At 59.5% G+C, this 15,373-nt stretch overlaps 1 protein-coding gene across 4 annotated transcripts in view; it reads left to right on the forward strand.

The window, feature by feature from the left end:
• Positions 1-3,377: 3,377 nt before the first annotated feature.
• Positions 3,378-15,373, forward strand: part of CTBP2 (C-terminal binding protein 2) — a 121,086-nt gene continuing 109,090 nt past the window's right edge. Inside the window, exon 1 of one of the 4 annotated variants that reach the window (XM_062214933.1) lies at positions 3,378-3,477. The gene's annotated coding sequence lies outside the window, so the exon portion shown is untranslated. Of the gene's footprint in view, positions 3,478-3,814; positions 3,892-15,373 lie in introns of those variants that run through there. The other 3 variants (XM_062214936.1, XM_062214932.1, XM_062214934.1) reach the window with 3 other exon arrangements.

Here is a 15,373-nt window from a genome sequence, read left to right on the forward strand (position 1 = left end):
TGCGTATGGAGCGCTAGTGCAGCCCAGGCTCTGCAGCCGCCAGGACAAACATTTGTGCTGCTATTTATTGCTGTTATTGTTATTTTTATGACTCTTCTGCTTTGTGTCTGTCAAAGTCCACGTAGAACCAGATATCGAACGTGGCCAGCTAAACAGGATCAGATAGGAAGAGACCACGGAGAGCAGGAAAAGCAAGCAGTTGGGTGCTATATAAAGGTAGCACAGAGATAACAATAGAAGGCCTTTGTTCTGCAAATTAACTCAACTGAGGGTAAAACATTCCCTTTAGCTTAACTGTCTCGCCTTATTAAAAAAAAATCTGCAGATACAGTGATAAATACTAAACTATTAAGAGATTTGTCAGACCAAAGCCACTTTGCAACTTTTTCTATTTGGTGGTAAAGACACATGACACAAAAACTGATGCATTTTGTCCACTGTTCAGTGAGCAAATTGGTGGTACCAAGCACTCTCACCGCGTGGTGCGCCCATCACGGCCACTGGCTCCCACCACTCTTCCCGCATCTCTGGCCGACTGCACACCCTCACATGGGAGCTGTCGGTCTTCCTCCCACTCCTCTCTCTGCGGTTCTGCCTCTTCCAGGTACCACAGGTAACAGCATTTCTCTCTGGGTGTCTGACTTGTTTAACTCCGCTTGCCTCCAAGGTTCTTCCACAGGTGGCAGGTGTCTGAATTCCGTCCCTTTTTAAGGTTGAATAATACTGTTGTTATGTGTCAATCACATTTCATTTATTTTTCTTGATACACTTTTGGCTTAAATCCCCCTTTGGGGAATGGCGACTAATGCCACTATTTTTTTTAAAAATTTATTTATTTATTTTTGACAGGCAGAGTTAGACAGTGAGAGAGACAGAGAGGAAGGTCTTCCTTCCATTGGTTCACCCCCCAAATGGCCGCTACGGCCGGCGCACTGCTCGGATCCGAAGCCAGGAGCCAGGTGCTTCCTCCTGGTCTCCCATGCAGGTGCAGGGCCCCAGCACTTGGACCATCCTCCACTGTACTCCCGGGCCACAGCAGAGAGCTGGCCTGGAAGAGGAGCAACCGGGACAGAACCCACAGAACCGGCGCCCCAACCAGGACTAGAACCCGGTGTGCCGGCGCCGCAGGCGGAGGATTAGCCTAGTGAGCCATGGCGCCGGCCCTAATGCCACTATTAACATGAATATCCATACAGCATTTTGGTTCTTTGATGGTATTTACCTAGAAAGGGTAGCTCTGCCTTTCTCGTCTGGAGGCACGGGCAGGCTGTGTTCTGCAGGGTGCATTCCCACCTGCAGGCTCCAGGGTGCCCCTGTCTGCACAACCTGCACACCTATGCTGTCTGTACGGCTGATAAGAGCCGTCCCAATGGCCACGCCGTGGAGGCTCACCGTGGTTTCCCCGTGATGGGATGCTGTGCACCTGTGCACCTTGCATAGGCTTAGTGGACATTTGTGCTTCTTCCTGGGAGAAATGTCCGAGGCTTTGCCCATTTTTGGATTTTTTTTTTTTTTGCTTGTCTGTTTGCAACATCTGTCAGAACAAAACAACTGGGAATTGGAAGTATTTTGCATGCTTGGGGGCGGGGGTGCGACAGGGGACTGCCTATTTTAAAATGCAGGGTGCCCAGTTGAGACAAGAAATAATTTTCGGCTCTGAGGACGCCTCGTTTTAATGTTCTCGAAACAAAGAACATAGTATTTGTCTAAGTCAGAATGAAAATTCATAGAATACACGAAAGTCAAGCAACTACTATGAAAACACACTTTCTGTGGTTTTTCTGCGACCACTCAGAACCAGAGCTCCTCTGCGAGACAGGGAAGCAGACACGTTTGCTCAGTTTACTCCCAGGAAAGTCAGAAGGCGCGGCCCGGCGGCCCGGAGACCCGGGTCCAAGGACAGCCCAGGACGATACAAGCACCAGGGCCTGGGGGCAAAGCTGCGGGCACAGGCCGCCCAGCCCGAATGGGGCCCACGTGCACGGAGCTCTGGGGAACTCGCGGGCGCACAAGGCCTGGCCCCGCGCGGGCCACCCCAGGGGGCCTGAGATCCTGCTTCCCCGAGAGACCAGCAGCAGAAGCCACGGCCCCCCCACGCGGCCCCGGCTCGCCTAAGCACAAACCCCCAGCTGGGGTTGGATTCGCAGATGCCTACAAGGCCGAGCGCCCGCGGCTGCGCGCCCCAGGGTGCAGAGGGCGGCTCGGCGGTGCGGGACCTCGGCTTTCGGTCCCTCGGGCCCCAAGGCGGCCACCGGCTCCCAGAATGGCGGCCCTCAACGCCAGACCTCAGACCCCTCCCCATGCCTTTCCTGCGCACATCTCAGTCCAGGTCCTCACTTATCATCAGCGAGGTCTTAAACCCACAGAGCCTAAGGGCTTAGCTCAGCGCACACACGGGCTCCCGCAGGGCGCGCGGGCGGGCCCAGGGAAGTGGGACGAGCGCCCGGGATCCCTGGGCCTCCCGCTGCACCCAGACCCCTCCCGGAGACGCTGCGGGTCCCAGGCGCGGGGGCCAGTCCGGGCCGTGTCTGGGGTCCGGGACTGCGTAGGCGCCGCGCGCGCCCCGGCCCCCGACTCCCGGCCCCCAGGCCGCCGCGCCGCCGTCCCGCGAGGCCCGGGGTTGCGACCCAGGGCAAGGCTTTAAAAATAGCCCGGCGAGATCCGGGCAACAGGAAGAACATTTTTTTTTTTTTTCTAGAAATGTGTAGAGATGTTTTGCTTCTCGCAGGGACAGCAGCCGCCGCTGCCAGGTCCGGCACATGGGGGCCCCCTCCCCGCAGCCTCTCGGCCACGGTCTCGCGGATCCGGATTTGGGAAACCAAGGGCCCCCCGCGGGCCTGGGAAGGCAGAAGCGGCCGGCGCGGGGGCCCAGCAGGAAGTTGCAGGCGCGGGGCCGGGAAGAGGGCAGGTCGGCGCAGCAGGCCTGCCGGGGGCCCCCACGGGGCCGGGGCCCGCGGGGCTCGCGTCCCCCCTCACGTGGCCGAGCGCCCAAGGCCCCACGTGGAAGGCGAGGCGGAGGAGGGGCGGCGAGGGGCGGCCGCCGAGGCCCCCGCGCCTCCCGCAGGCCTTCCGGGCGGGGCCGGGCCAGCGAGTGCCCGCCGCGCCAGCGCGCACTTTGGCGGAGCCGCTAATCCCCGGAGAGCGCCCATTTGTAGTGCGGAGTATCTGTAGGGGCGAGGCCGGCCCATGTGGGGTTGTGTCATTGGTTTGCAAAGAGAGACCCCGCCTTTGCCCAAAAAAAAAAAAAAAAAAAAAAAAAAGGAGCGAGGAGTGAGCGGGCGGCGACCCTCACCTCGCTCCCGCCTCGCTCCCGCGCAGCCCGCGGCGCTGAGCTGCGGCCCGGCCGCCGCGCGCCCTCCCGCGGGCTCCGCTCGCCGCCTCCTTCCCCGGGAAAACGCATAAAGAGCGGAGTAGCCGCGGGCGCGCGGCCCCGCACCGGCCCTCCCGGAGCCAACTTGGAGCCGGCATCCTCCGGCGGTGAGCGGCGCGGGCGGCGCGGCCCCTCCCGGAGGCCGGGCGGGCGGGCCGGGGTGGGACCCGGAGCCGGTGGGCGGAGGAAGGGGCGGCTGGGTGGGGAAGTAGGAAGAGGCTGGGCGGCGGGAGAGGCGGGGGCGGGGGCGGGGGCGGAGGAGGGAGGGGCGGGGGAGGGGCGCGCGGCCGGGAGATTAAGTTTTTGTGTGCGTCCCCGTGTGCGTGTGTCATTTTAAGGTGGCTCGGGAGCGGCCCGAGGAGCGAGGCCCCGAGCCGGGAGCCATGCCGCGCTGAGGTGGGGGGGGGCGCACAGCCGCCGCCGCCGCCGCCGGGTGGGGTGGGAGGGGCGGGAGCCGCCGCCGCCGCCGCCGCCTCCCGGGTGGGCGCCCTTCGCCGCGGACGCCGGCGGCCCGGGACGAGGTAAGGGGACCCCGGGGGAGGGCTGGGGCCGCGGCCACGGGCGGGGGGCGCCGTGCCCGCGCCTCACTGCGCCACTCCGGGAGCGGGAGGAGGGAGGCGGAGGGCGCGGAGCCGGCCTCCGAGGACATCTTTGGCCCGCGCCCCCGGCCCCGGGTGTCCCCTCGGTGGCCGGGGGCGGACGGCGTCCCAGGGGTCCGCGCCCGCCGCCCCCCGCCCTCGGTTGCGCCCGCCGGCAGCCGTTTGCGCCAGGATTTTTGTTGTTGTGATGAGAGTTGATGAATGCGAAGTAGGCGGTCACCTTCCTTCCCATCAGGATTGGAAAAAAAAAAAAAAAAAAAAAGGAAAGAAAGAAACCCCGAGCGCGGCGGCGGCGTCCGGAGGGCAGCGCAGCGGCGGCGTCGCGGCCACGGGTTCCCAGGCGCCCCCGGCTCCGGCTCCCCGAGCCCGGTGGGTGCGCGCGCGGGGGCCGCCGGCCACCCGGGCCGAACGCGCGGCGCGCCGCGGGGACAATACGGCCGCGTCCCTGGGGACCCGGAGTCCGAGCACGCCGGGGTGCGGCGGGCCTGGCGCCCGCGAGGCGAAGGGCGGAGGGGCGAGGGGCCGCGGGGAAGTCGGGGCGCGCGCGGCTCGGGCCCCCGGGGGGCGCGGCCCCTGACGGCGGGGGACCCCCGCAGCGCCCCGGGAGCGCCGGCGGAGGGCTGGAGGGGAGGCGAAGTGGAACCCTTTTGTTGTGCCGGCCCGGCATTGTTGGCTCCTCCGGGCAGCCGGGCCACATCTGCCGCCGCCGCCGCCGCCGCGCGGGGCCCGGCCCGCCAAAGTCGCGGCGGGGCGGGGGGCCGGGGCGGGCTCCGGGCGGCGGCGGCGGCGGCGGCCGGCGCGGGCGGGGGCAGAGGAAATGCCCGGCCGCGCCCCCGCGGGCACCACTTCCTCCTCGCCGGCCGCCCGGAGCCCGGCCCGCGCGCGCCTCCCCGGCTCCCCCGCCCGGGCCGCACTTTTCGGGTGGGGCGAACCGAAAGGAAAAAGTTTCGCAGGAGGGGCCGGCTGGGGCGCGCCCTGGGCGGCGGGGACCCGGCGCGGCCGCCTGTGCCCCTGCTGCTCGGCGGCGCCGGACGGACCGCGCGGCCCAGGGCGAGCGCCTTTCTTTCTCTGCCTCGCGCGCTGCCCGGCGCCCCGGGCGAGTTGCGCAGAGGCGCGCGGGGGCCGGGGCGTGCCGCGGCCTCTCCGGGGCCGGAGGCCCGGCGGCGTGGCGGAGCGCCCAGGGGCTGGGAGGCCGCGGGCGCGAGAGCTCGGCGCGGTCACCGCGGGCCGCGCCGAGACACGCGCGCAACCCCTCCCGGGGCTCGCTCCGCGCCGGCGACGGCGGTGGCGGACGCGGAACGTGTGTGTGCGCGCCGGTGCGGGTCCCGCTCCCCGCTCCGTGCTCGCCGCGTACTTTCCCGGAGGCGGCCCGGGCGGCTGCCGGCTGCAGGGCACCCTGCGTGGAGGGTGTTTCGGGGGAGAGGAAGAATTCTGCCGTGGAAATGCGCGCTCGCGGCGGCAGTGGCGGTGCCGGCGCCGGCCTACGTCGTCACGCCGGGCTCCCGAGCCCTCTGCGGGGTGAACGCCGCCGCGGGTGCCCGGCGAGACCGGAGACTCGCGGAGCCGGCGCGAGTGGCTTCGCGGGTGGATCGGAGAATTCTGTTCCATAAATACGCACTGGGGATTTGAAATGCTAAACACCTTATTTGCAATTCCGCTGGGTGTTCTGATGCGGAGGGGCCGCCGTATGGGGGGGGGGGGCTCCCAAGGCGACCCTGCCTCGGGTGGGACGGACCCCCTCCTGGGTCGAAGACAGTTTTGGAATCGCCTCGTGCTGGGCTCTCGGAGTAGAACTAGTTGGTTTTCTCGTACTTTGGAGAATTCCACCGCTGGAGACCTGGTTCTTTATGTATGTGTGTGGATCGTTTTCATTTGGAAGTAGCGAGACTTAAAGGATCCTGTTTTTATAATCACTTGATTTCAAAGAGTGCTTCTTGTAGCAGTTATAAAGGAATATTTAAGATGTTAATTAAACATTTTCGGTGAGAGCTGCTTTAATATTGAAACAAGCTTTCTTTTTCTTTCTTTTCTTTCTTTCTTTTTTTTTTTTTTTTAAAGCAGCAGGAACTGTATCTTAAAGTTGAAACACTGAACGTCCTTCCTTCTGGCATCAGATCTCTGCCCAGGAGCTGTGCTGGGAAGACCCACAGTGCCTTTTTTATTGCCCCCAAAAGAAAAGTTAATGAGATGGTAGATTTCAAGCAAAACACGAAAACCAAAAACACTCAGGCCCTCCTCCTTGCAAAATATGCTTGCAGTTGCCATTGAGGTTGATGTTAGTGGTGACTGCACTTGGCTTTCATGAAACCAGTCTACGCGTTCGTACTTGATCAAGTATAACACGGCCAGACAAAGGACACAAGCGGCACATTTCCGTGGGGCGCTGAGGGTTTGGCCCAAGTGTGGAGACTGGGTCACCCCTCCCCCCAGCCTGCCCCTGCCCCAGGGAGGGGCTGGGGGCTGGGGGATTTATGGCGCTGATTGGTTTTTGTGGCCCAGGGGCAGGGCACCCAGTCAGGTCTCCCTGGAATGCAGCTGTTGGAGGGAATTAAAACATCGTGGGTTTGGAGCTTGTTTGGAACCTGACTAGGTGCTTTCTGGTTCAATTCTTGTTTTCCGTGTGGGTGAGACCAGGTTTGCCGTCTCCTCTCTCCGTGCCTCTGGAAAGCCCATGGAGGTTGGTGAGGCCCGGCGGACCTGTGAGTTATTTACGATTTCGCTTGGGATCTGTGAACTGACCCTGGAATGGATATTCTTGGGGAGGGGCAGGACCAGGGTGAATTAATTGGCTTCTCTTAACTGTGATTTTTTTTTCAAATACATCTTTGTCCCTAAATGCTTTTTCTTTTTATTTTTTGCAAGGCATGCTTTGTGACCTGTGTGGGGGACTTACTCATCTACTCAGTGGAGAATTCTTTGCCGCAGTGTCTCTTTAAAGTTTAGAAAGCAGCAGAGTCCAGCTACTTAAAGAACAAACAGACCAGGGACACACTTTGTGAGACAGTTTGGCCTTCTCACCCGGGCACACCTGTTTCTGTCCCTGCACAGTGAGTTTGCTTTCTCTGGCGTGTACACCTGGCCCTGTACACAACAGTACAGCTTGCTATGGATACAATTATTAACTAGTCCATCAATTACCTTTCAGGGAATAATCTATAACTTCCTTCTTGACTTTCAAAACTGCACACAGAAATCCTATTCATAAGTCTGGATGATGTTTTAAAGGGAGAGTAAACACAACCACCAGACCTGCAGCTGAATCAGCCGCTCTGAGGAGCTGAGGTCCCTAACCGAGTGTAGGGACCTGTACTGGTGCTGTTCCTGGGGACCCTGAAAACGCAAGGTGTGTGTGGGCAGCCCAAGGTGTGTGTGGGCAGCCCAAGGTGTGTGTGGGCGGCCCAAGGTGTGTGTGCGTGGCCCAAGGTGTGTGTGCGTGGCCCAAGGTGTGTGTGGGCGGCCCAAGGTGTGTGTGGGCGGCCCAAGGTGTGTGTGGGCGGCCCAAGGTGTGTGTGCGTGGCCCAAGGTGTGTGTGGGCAGCCCAAGGTGTGTGTGGGCGGCCCAAGGTGTGTGTGCGCGGCGGGGGGAGCTCACCTTGCAGGAAATCTTCAGGATTCACGGAAAGGCCACCTCTCTGGATGGCTTCCTGCTGAGGTCCCACCCCCGAATGTCACTTTCCCCAACACTTTCCCTGAATTTTCAGGAGGTTAGCAGGGTAAAGGTGGCCTGATGTCATTTTTTTTTGCTGCTGTCATTTCCTCCTAGAGGGACTGTCATCAAAGTATATGCCCCTGCTCATGACCGTACCCTGCTGAGAGTGGCAGCCCAGTGTCCCCGGTCCCTGACATGGACTCCGGCTGGGAAGGCGCCTGGGCAGGGCACAGCTCTGTCAGTATTTTCACATCCACGTGGACGTTCCATCACAGAGGAACTGCAGTACGTGTTTTTGTTGTAATTAAAAAATGAGAGTGCAGTTTCTGACCACTTGGAGAGAAGGACTTGTACTTCCAGAAGTGATGCCATTTGGTGAAATATCGGGGTGTCGCGTTCCCCAAGGATCTCCCAGTGAACTGCTCGCTAGCCAAGGCGCGCTTCTGAGTACTTCGGAGAATCTGGAGTGGTGCGGAGAGCTGGAATGGGTGTGCTGTGCAGGCCGGGCCGCCGGCCTATCCACTTTCCCCCTTCCACCTGGTCAGCTTGCCCTCCTTTCCACTGCCTAGGGTTAGAGTTACAGCACCCCGGGAAAGTGCAAGGCCCCCGCCCTCGCCCATCTTTTGAAGTTAATTTTTATTCAAGTCTGCGTTTGATGGAATATGTATCAAAGACCTTTGAAAGGGGTTTTTAAAACCTTATCTCTGGGTTTGGAAAATTGTATTTAATAATTGCTGAAAACTTCAGAACCGTTTTTGAGGTGTTCAGTGGTTCTTTTGATCATGATTTAATGGAGAGTATCCAAAAGCCATCATTGTGACTCTAATGATATTCACAAATTAATGTTTGGGCGTAATCTGGAGTTTCCTTTTAGCTACCGTTATTAATGTTTAAAGCCTGAATTATGGCTGCACTTGGGTCTGTGAAAAGAAGGGCTCTCTGCACATTGTATACCAGAAGAAGAGGGGGTTCGGCAGTGAATACAGGACGCACAATAGAGAGCCAGCCAGGCCATTGTTGGTGCCGAGTGTTGACAATGGGAGCCCAGGGCCAGTGTGGCCGCCGGAGAACGCGGAATCTTCAGACTGGACAGAGTGGCGTTCCTGGGTCTTTGCTGGGCAGGGACCTGCCCCTCTGCAGAGCCTTCTCAGGAGGTGGTCTTTCATGGGCTTTGTCTTCTCCATAAGGGTTTTTGAGGAAAGATCCCAAACACAGATAGTGGAGTTCTTCCAGGAAAGTGTAAAAAGCGAACTTTTTCCCTCTTGAAGTGATTGGAAGAGATAACGTTCAGCAGCAGAACCCGAGGCTTCCTAAGTCAGGAAGTTGTGTTTTTGTTCTGCACTTGAGCCTTGGATCTGTTGGTGGCCTTGGGGAAAGTGGAGGGAGTCCCTGCTGGGCACAGGTGCCCTGCCCAGCGGCTGCTGCCTCATCTACACAGCCCGCCTGCCTCCACTGGGGAGCCCAGGCCCTGGCCAGTCCAGTGGCCTGCGGGACTGCATTCCTGTGACCTGTTCTCACCACAGCCAGGGGTAGCCAGGGGTACGGGTGGAGATTCTGGACTTGACTGTGGTTAGGGTCTGTGACACTTAGTTACAGCTTGGTTGGGGCTTTGGGGGATGAGTTGGAGTTGTGTCTGGCCTAGCCCTTCCTTCATCCGGGTCTTAGAAGCCAGCTGTTTACGTGCCTATGTTTAGCAAGTGGTTGTGCAGAGTTCACAAAAATTGTGATACAACGGGTCCTTCATGGGGCAGTGATGCTTTGGCTCTCTAGGGAATTGTAACTTCTGAATAAGGTGGTAAGAGGGCTTCTTTTTCTCCCAGAGGTTTTTGTTGGCACTCAAAGGGTGTGAAAACCTGAATAATCCATCCTTCCTGTGTATCCAGAAAGTTCTGGGGCTAAGAGGGCACCCACTTAGCTTCTAAAAAAACAAAGACAAAAGAAAGGAAAGTGTACCTTCCAGTATCCTTATTGTTATTATTATTAACCCCCCCCCCAGTGGTCTTCCATCAGCAGAAATGTGATAAAACAACTCCCTAACTATGCCTTAAAAGGAGCTATCCGCTGTCTCAAAGATCATCTGATTGGAAATAGTGGCAGTATTTCTGGATTTCATCCCAGCCGAGCGAGGCTGTGGCAGAAGCATGGAAGGCCACGTAAAGGCTTTGGCAGGTAGATGGGGTGTGGGTCTTTGTGCAGTGAGCACCAGGCTTGTTCAGGGCTGCCCTCCAGCCCTGCCTGAAGTCCTGGCTTCCAGCAGTCTGCCCGAGCCCAGAACAAACAAAAACTTCATTATGGAGTGCAGAATCCCAGGAAGTTTCTCTGGAAGGCTCCACACACCGGGGTCATAGAGGTTGACTTCTCTGGCAGAGTGAGATTTTTTTATCCCTCCCAAATACGACAAGTTAAAAAAAAAAAAACTTAGCTGAAAGTTGAGGCTAGCAGAGAATCGCTTTATAGGTGAGTGTAAGTGACCAGAACCAAGCCTGTACCTGCTGTAGGAGTGGGGAGAGGTGGGGAGGGGGGCCCAGGAGGGGAGAGGGGAACAGAGCAGGTGAAGTTCCTGTGCTGTATGTGGGGGGGAGGGTTTGTGTGCACCTTTCCTTTTTATTTATCTTTAAAAGTCTATTTGTTTGAGAATCAGCTTCTACCCACTGGTTCAATTCCCAAATGCCTGCAGGGGCTAGAGTCAGGGCGAGGCGAAAGCCTGGAGCCTGGAACTCAGTGTGGAATCTGGGTCCCCCACGTGGGTGACAGGGACCCAACTACTTGAGCCCTGCCCCCCCCACCTCTCAGAGTCTGCATTAGCAGGAAGCACAGCTTGGACTTGAACCCTGGCACTCCCAGTAGGCCTCCAGCTGGGACTTAACTGCTGGGCCAAACATCCTCACATTTCCTTTTCAAAGGAATGCTGTGCTGTGAGTTAATTCTTTTGCTGATGGACGGTCTTTACTGTGGTGAGAATAGAAATGCAAACAGAATCAGTTTGTCCTCTGCCTGTTCAGGCTCCGGTGGGCCAGGGCGGGCCTGGGCGGGTGGCAGTGTCCCCTTGCTTAATTGGATCGGGACACCACCCACCGCAGGCAGCAGGCCCCAGGCCTGCCCACCTAGAGTACAGCCGGAGCCAGCAGCGGGCAGGGCCCCAGAGAGCTCTTAAGAACCCTGTCTCAGGACCGGTTGGGAGAGCTGAGAATGTGCGAGCTGGAGTAGAACCGCTCCCTGGGGAGCCCGGCCTTGCCCTGCACGTGGTCACATGGCCTTCCACCCGCACTGTGCGGCGAGGAGGGAGGCTTTGCCAGGCCAGATGGCCACGTGGGCCCCTGCACTTGCAGAGCTTGGCTGACCAGCGGGTGCAGGCTTTCCAAACACCAGAGACCCCGGTGGACACCCAAGCTTGGGGCCACCCGCCCCAGGAGCTGGGGAAAACCGACTGCCTATTCTTCCCGGTGTGGGTGACCTTTTTTTTTTTAAGTTTCTGCCCTCCCTTCCCTCTCCAGATGTTCGCATGTGGTCTGCACTGCCGGCTGCATTGCTTCATGTGCCCTCGGGGGACGGAAGGGAGCAGGAGCTGGGGTGGAGGCGGCAGAGCTGACATTTCCCCCATAGCCCAAGCTTCCCTGGAGGGCTGGGCTGCCTGATCCCTTTCTTTCAACCTTAGGGAGGGCGGGCAGGCCGGCAGGCAGGAGTGAGTTTTGCTGTGTGGATATCAGTATGCACATATAAGTACCTACAAGTAAAATCTGGGAATGTTTTTGATCTTAAAACCATTTCACAGTCATTACTCTTCACGACGCTCCTGCGAGCTGGGTAAATAGAGCGATTCTTGTTTTATGCGAGGAAGAAATACTGAATCCCCTCCCCCAAGTCATAAACAGCGTCCCTCTCTAGTTTCCTAAGGCCTGGTTTGGGGGTCCTGGGGCGCGGGCAGCCCCTGCGTTTGTCCGAAACCCACACCGGTGTCCTGCGACTTTCCCTTGGCAGGAGGGCAGGTTGGGCGAGATGGAGGCCCGCCCGCAGCACCTGGGCGCTTGGTGCTTGCAGGGGGGCGGGGTCTGGCTGCATTCCCCCGCCCTGGACCGGGGACCTGGACTGGGTTTCCAGGGATTCCGGGCCCCTGAACCCGCTTGGGAAACCCCCTAATCCCTGGCTCCGCGTTTCCTGTCCTGGCTGGTACACCTGGCCGTTTCTTCCCCGCAGGCCTGTTAACCTGTCGCCTCCAGGCCTTCCCTCCCCCGCCGCGGGCTCACCTGAAGGGCCCCTTCCCCACCCCGCGGGCCTGCGCACCTGGCGGGCCAGCCCCTCCCCCGCAGTGGCTGGGTACCTGGTGGACCCGCGGCACCTGACACCGCCGGAAGCGCCCCTCCCCTCGCGCCTCGCCTTTTCACTTGTAAAGTCGGAGCCCCTGCGGGGGAGTCCTTGCTGGCCTGGGAATGCGCCCTGCCCCCGCGCCACCTGCAGGCTTTTGTGCCGGCCCAGGGAGCCTCTGCGCCCTTTTGCTTCGCCTCGCCTCAGCAGGAAGGAGTCTGGGGACCGCGCGGGACTCCAGGTGGGCGCCCCCAGCCCGCGGCCTCCGCTCAGGCCGCGCCTGTCGCCGTGGTCACGGCTTCCGGGCACCCCAGGCCCCTCCTGTGGCCACTCGGAAAGGTTGGTTGGTGGTGCCACGTTGGCTGAGATGGGAGCGCTTTACTGACCCGGGTGGGCGTTTGCGGCCGCCGTCCTCGATTAACCGTCGGATCTGTGTATTTTACTGGTTTTGCAAAAGGCGTCCAAAGCCTGGCTTCGCGAAGCCTTCGGCAGACTGCGCCTCCAAGGCAGGTGACATCTGCCTTCGCCGTCCTGGCCTCCTAGGTCGCACTGGGCACTGCTTCCCGGGCAGCCGACCGACCCCTTGTCCCCTGGGGCCTTGTCGTTTTGCATCTTTGTGCAGACATCTCTGGCTGTTTCTTTTATAGAAGCACTAGGACCACATTTATTGAGCATTTATTTAGTGCCCAGTGCTAGTTCGCTGGACGATTTCAGACGGTAGAGCTGGGGCTTGAACCAGGCTGTAGGAAGTGGCTTTGTTTGCAGGAGGCACTCCTGACTGGGGTGGAGCCTCTCCTTGCCCAGCTGAAAATCTTAAGCCCAGCCTGTGGGAGCGGCGGGAAGATTCCAGGCTTGCCCTGAAGTTGGCGGGTTTTTCCCCAGGATTCAAATAAAGCTCCTTAGAAACAGACCCCCCTTCCCCTCCCCCGGCCCTAAGCTGCTTTCTAGAGCACGTGGAGCTATGAGAATCTGTATGTCTCATTTTGTTCTGAATTGGGGTCTTTTTCTTAAGGGGCCACAGTCGAATGCCTGGGGAGGGTTTGCGTGTATGTTCATTGCACCTTGATCAGAACAGTGGCCGCTGACTGGTGGCTCCAGGCACCTTGGCCCCCACCCCGGTCCCAGGCTCTCACTGGCCCTGCCCTTATGAGGGCTGACGGGGCTGCCACCCAGCTTCAGAGGTGGGAGGTGATGGTCACTGCTTTCCCGGTGAGGGTCAGAGCGGCTAAGTGAGGGGCCAGGAGCTTAGCAGCTGGCTCTGGTTTCTCTGTGGCTGATGGAGGCTTCCTGGATTTTGCTGGGATTTGGGGGGCTGGCGTTGCCACGCTAGCTGCCATTACACTCCTTCCCTGCGGTTTGTCTCATGCGATCTCCCGCGGAGTGCGCACATTCTGGGATTGTGTGGGTAGCTTTACATGGTGGCCAGGTGTCCGGTCTAAAGGAGGTGAGAACTGCCGCGGTATTGGTCTGGGTTAGCGCTATGCCATCTCAGTGTCTCCCCTTTTCTGTCGAGTCTCCCCTTTTCTGGTGTGTGCCCCTCTCTGGGGGGAGGGGCTTGAGGCCAGTGGAGTCCCTGACTCCCCTCTCCCCTGCCCTCCACTCTGCCCACCCCTACCCTGTCTGGCCACAAGTTCAGGGAATTGAGGGGACAGGAAGGGAGATTGGTTAGGATTTCTCCTGATGGGTTGGTCTGTTTGCACCCCTGCTGTGAAATTTGATTCTGCCGGTGAACTTCCCCTGGGTTGCAGCCCTGCCTTTGTGTGGTGTGGGCCTTAGGCAGGAATTTGAATTCGTGCCCCTGAACAAAGGGAGCTGCCTTCTTTTCAAAGCAGCTAAGAGAATGGCACAAACTTGGGTGTGTCCAGAAATCCAGAGACAAACCCTTCTGGGGCGATTAACTCACCTGAAAGGCACCCCGAGCAGGTGGTGCCGTGTGGAGCTGCTGGCTGACCTTGGCTGCTTTTAGAGGGCAAGGCCTCCGCTGGGGAGAGATTTTCCTGAAAAACAGGCTTTCCTTGAATTAGAAGATGGCCTTCCTGCTCTGCAACCTGCTCTTCCTTCCGGGAACGTGTGTGCTCTGGGCGCCGCTCTGGGCTGGGGTCGCCGTGGTGTCCCCCTGGGCCCCCGCGCAGGGGCGACCAGGGAGAGCACCGGGAGGTGTCTCTGGACAAATTGCTCATGTTAGCCCCGGTGTCCTGGCTCCGCTCCAACTTGGGTAATGATTCTGTTCTGTCTATTTTAAGTCCCCCCTGCAGTTCTCAAAGAGGTCTCCATTCCGCTTCATTCCACACCGAAAGGGAGGTGCATGGGTGGGCCGCCTCAGGCCAGGCCCAGCCCTGGGCCAGCCCCCGCCTCCCAGGCTGCTCAGAGCTACCTCAGTGAGGCCAGCTGCTTCCTCTGGGCCGCACGGCCTGCACGTGGCTGGGTGCTGCTGGCTTCTAAGCGTGAGAATGTTCCGATGGCCCTGTGGTGTGAGCATCCTTGGCTGGCTGGCCGGCTGGCCAGCCACTACATGCAGGTCCCCCTGGACAGTCACTTCCTGAGGGTACACTGCGTAGGAGCTGTGCCCCTTCTCCTTGTCCAGATTTCGGGGTCTCTTGCAGAAAAGCTGCTGAGGTTGGTGTCCAGGCTCCTCCAGCAGCCGCTGGGGGCAGGGGCGGGCCCTCTGCTCTGTCGCTGGTGCCACAGGAGCAGGCCCGGTCCTACCGGTGACTTTGCACGGAGTTCTGTTTATGTTGCCTGCTCCTCCATGATGCCCTTGCCTTGCTCTCAGGGTTGAGGGTTCTACCCACACGTACATGTCCGTCCGTCCTCAGTTCTCACCTAAGCCTGGGGTTTACCAAGGCGGCTTCGACTGACCACAGCCAGGAGGGTGCAGAGCTGAAGTTGCAGTTCTCAGCGATGCTGTCTTCCTGAAGGGGGACCCTGCGTAGGGGGCGGACCTTTTCTTCCCAGCCTGGCCAGCTGTGTTCCAAGCAGTGGTGAAGGAAGTCACACAAAACCGTGCGAGCTTCCTCGGGGGGACGGCCATCTCGTCTGTGACTCACGGTTCAGCGGAGTGCTCCGGCCGCATCCCAGTCTGGCCTGGGAGCTTAGAGGCAAATCCCACGTGTTACATTAGCTCCTGAGCAGAGATACTGTTCTGAAAGGAGGGCTGAGATGGTTTTCCCTAATTCTTTCTTTGAGAGCGGCCAGCTGTGTTTGGAGCTGGGTCCTGGGTTAGTGGGAAGAGGACGGGGTCTTGCGTGGGACTGCTCTGGCTGTGGTTTTAACTGGGAGTTTTGCAAGCTGGGGATGACTTCGCATGTCAGGGTCGAGGCTCAGATGCAGAAGGTTGGCTCTGGGGCTCCCGGCAGACCCCCCCACCCCCGGGAGCAGTGACTGCTGGTGGCGGGGGGTGGGGGGGTGACATCTGTCTTTCAGACTCAGGCAGAGCCCTGGGAGAACTGGCCTC

Source organism: Lepus europaeus, chromosome 17 (assembly GCF_033115175.1).
Source record: "Lepus europaeus isolate LE1 chromosome 17, mLepTim1.pri, whole genome shotgun sequence".
In the NCBI taxonomy this organism is placed as follows: Eukaryota; Metazoa; Chordata; class Mammalia; order Lagomorpha; family Leporidae; genus Lepus; species Lepus europaeus.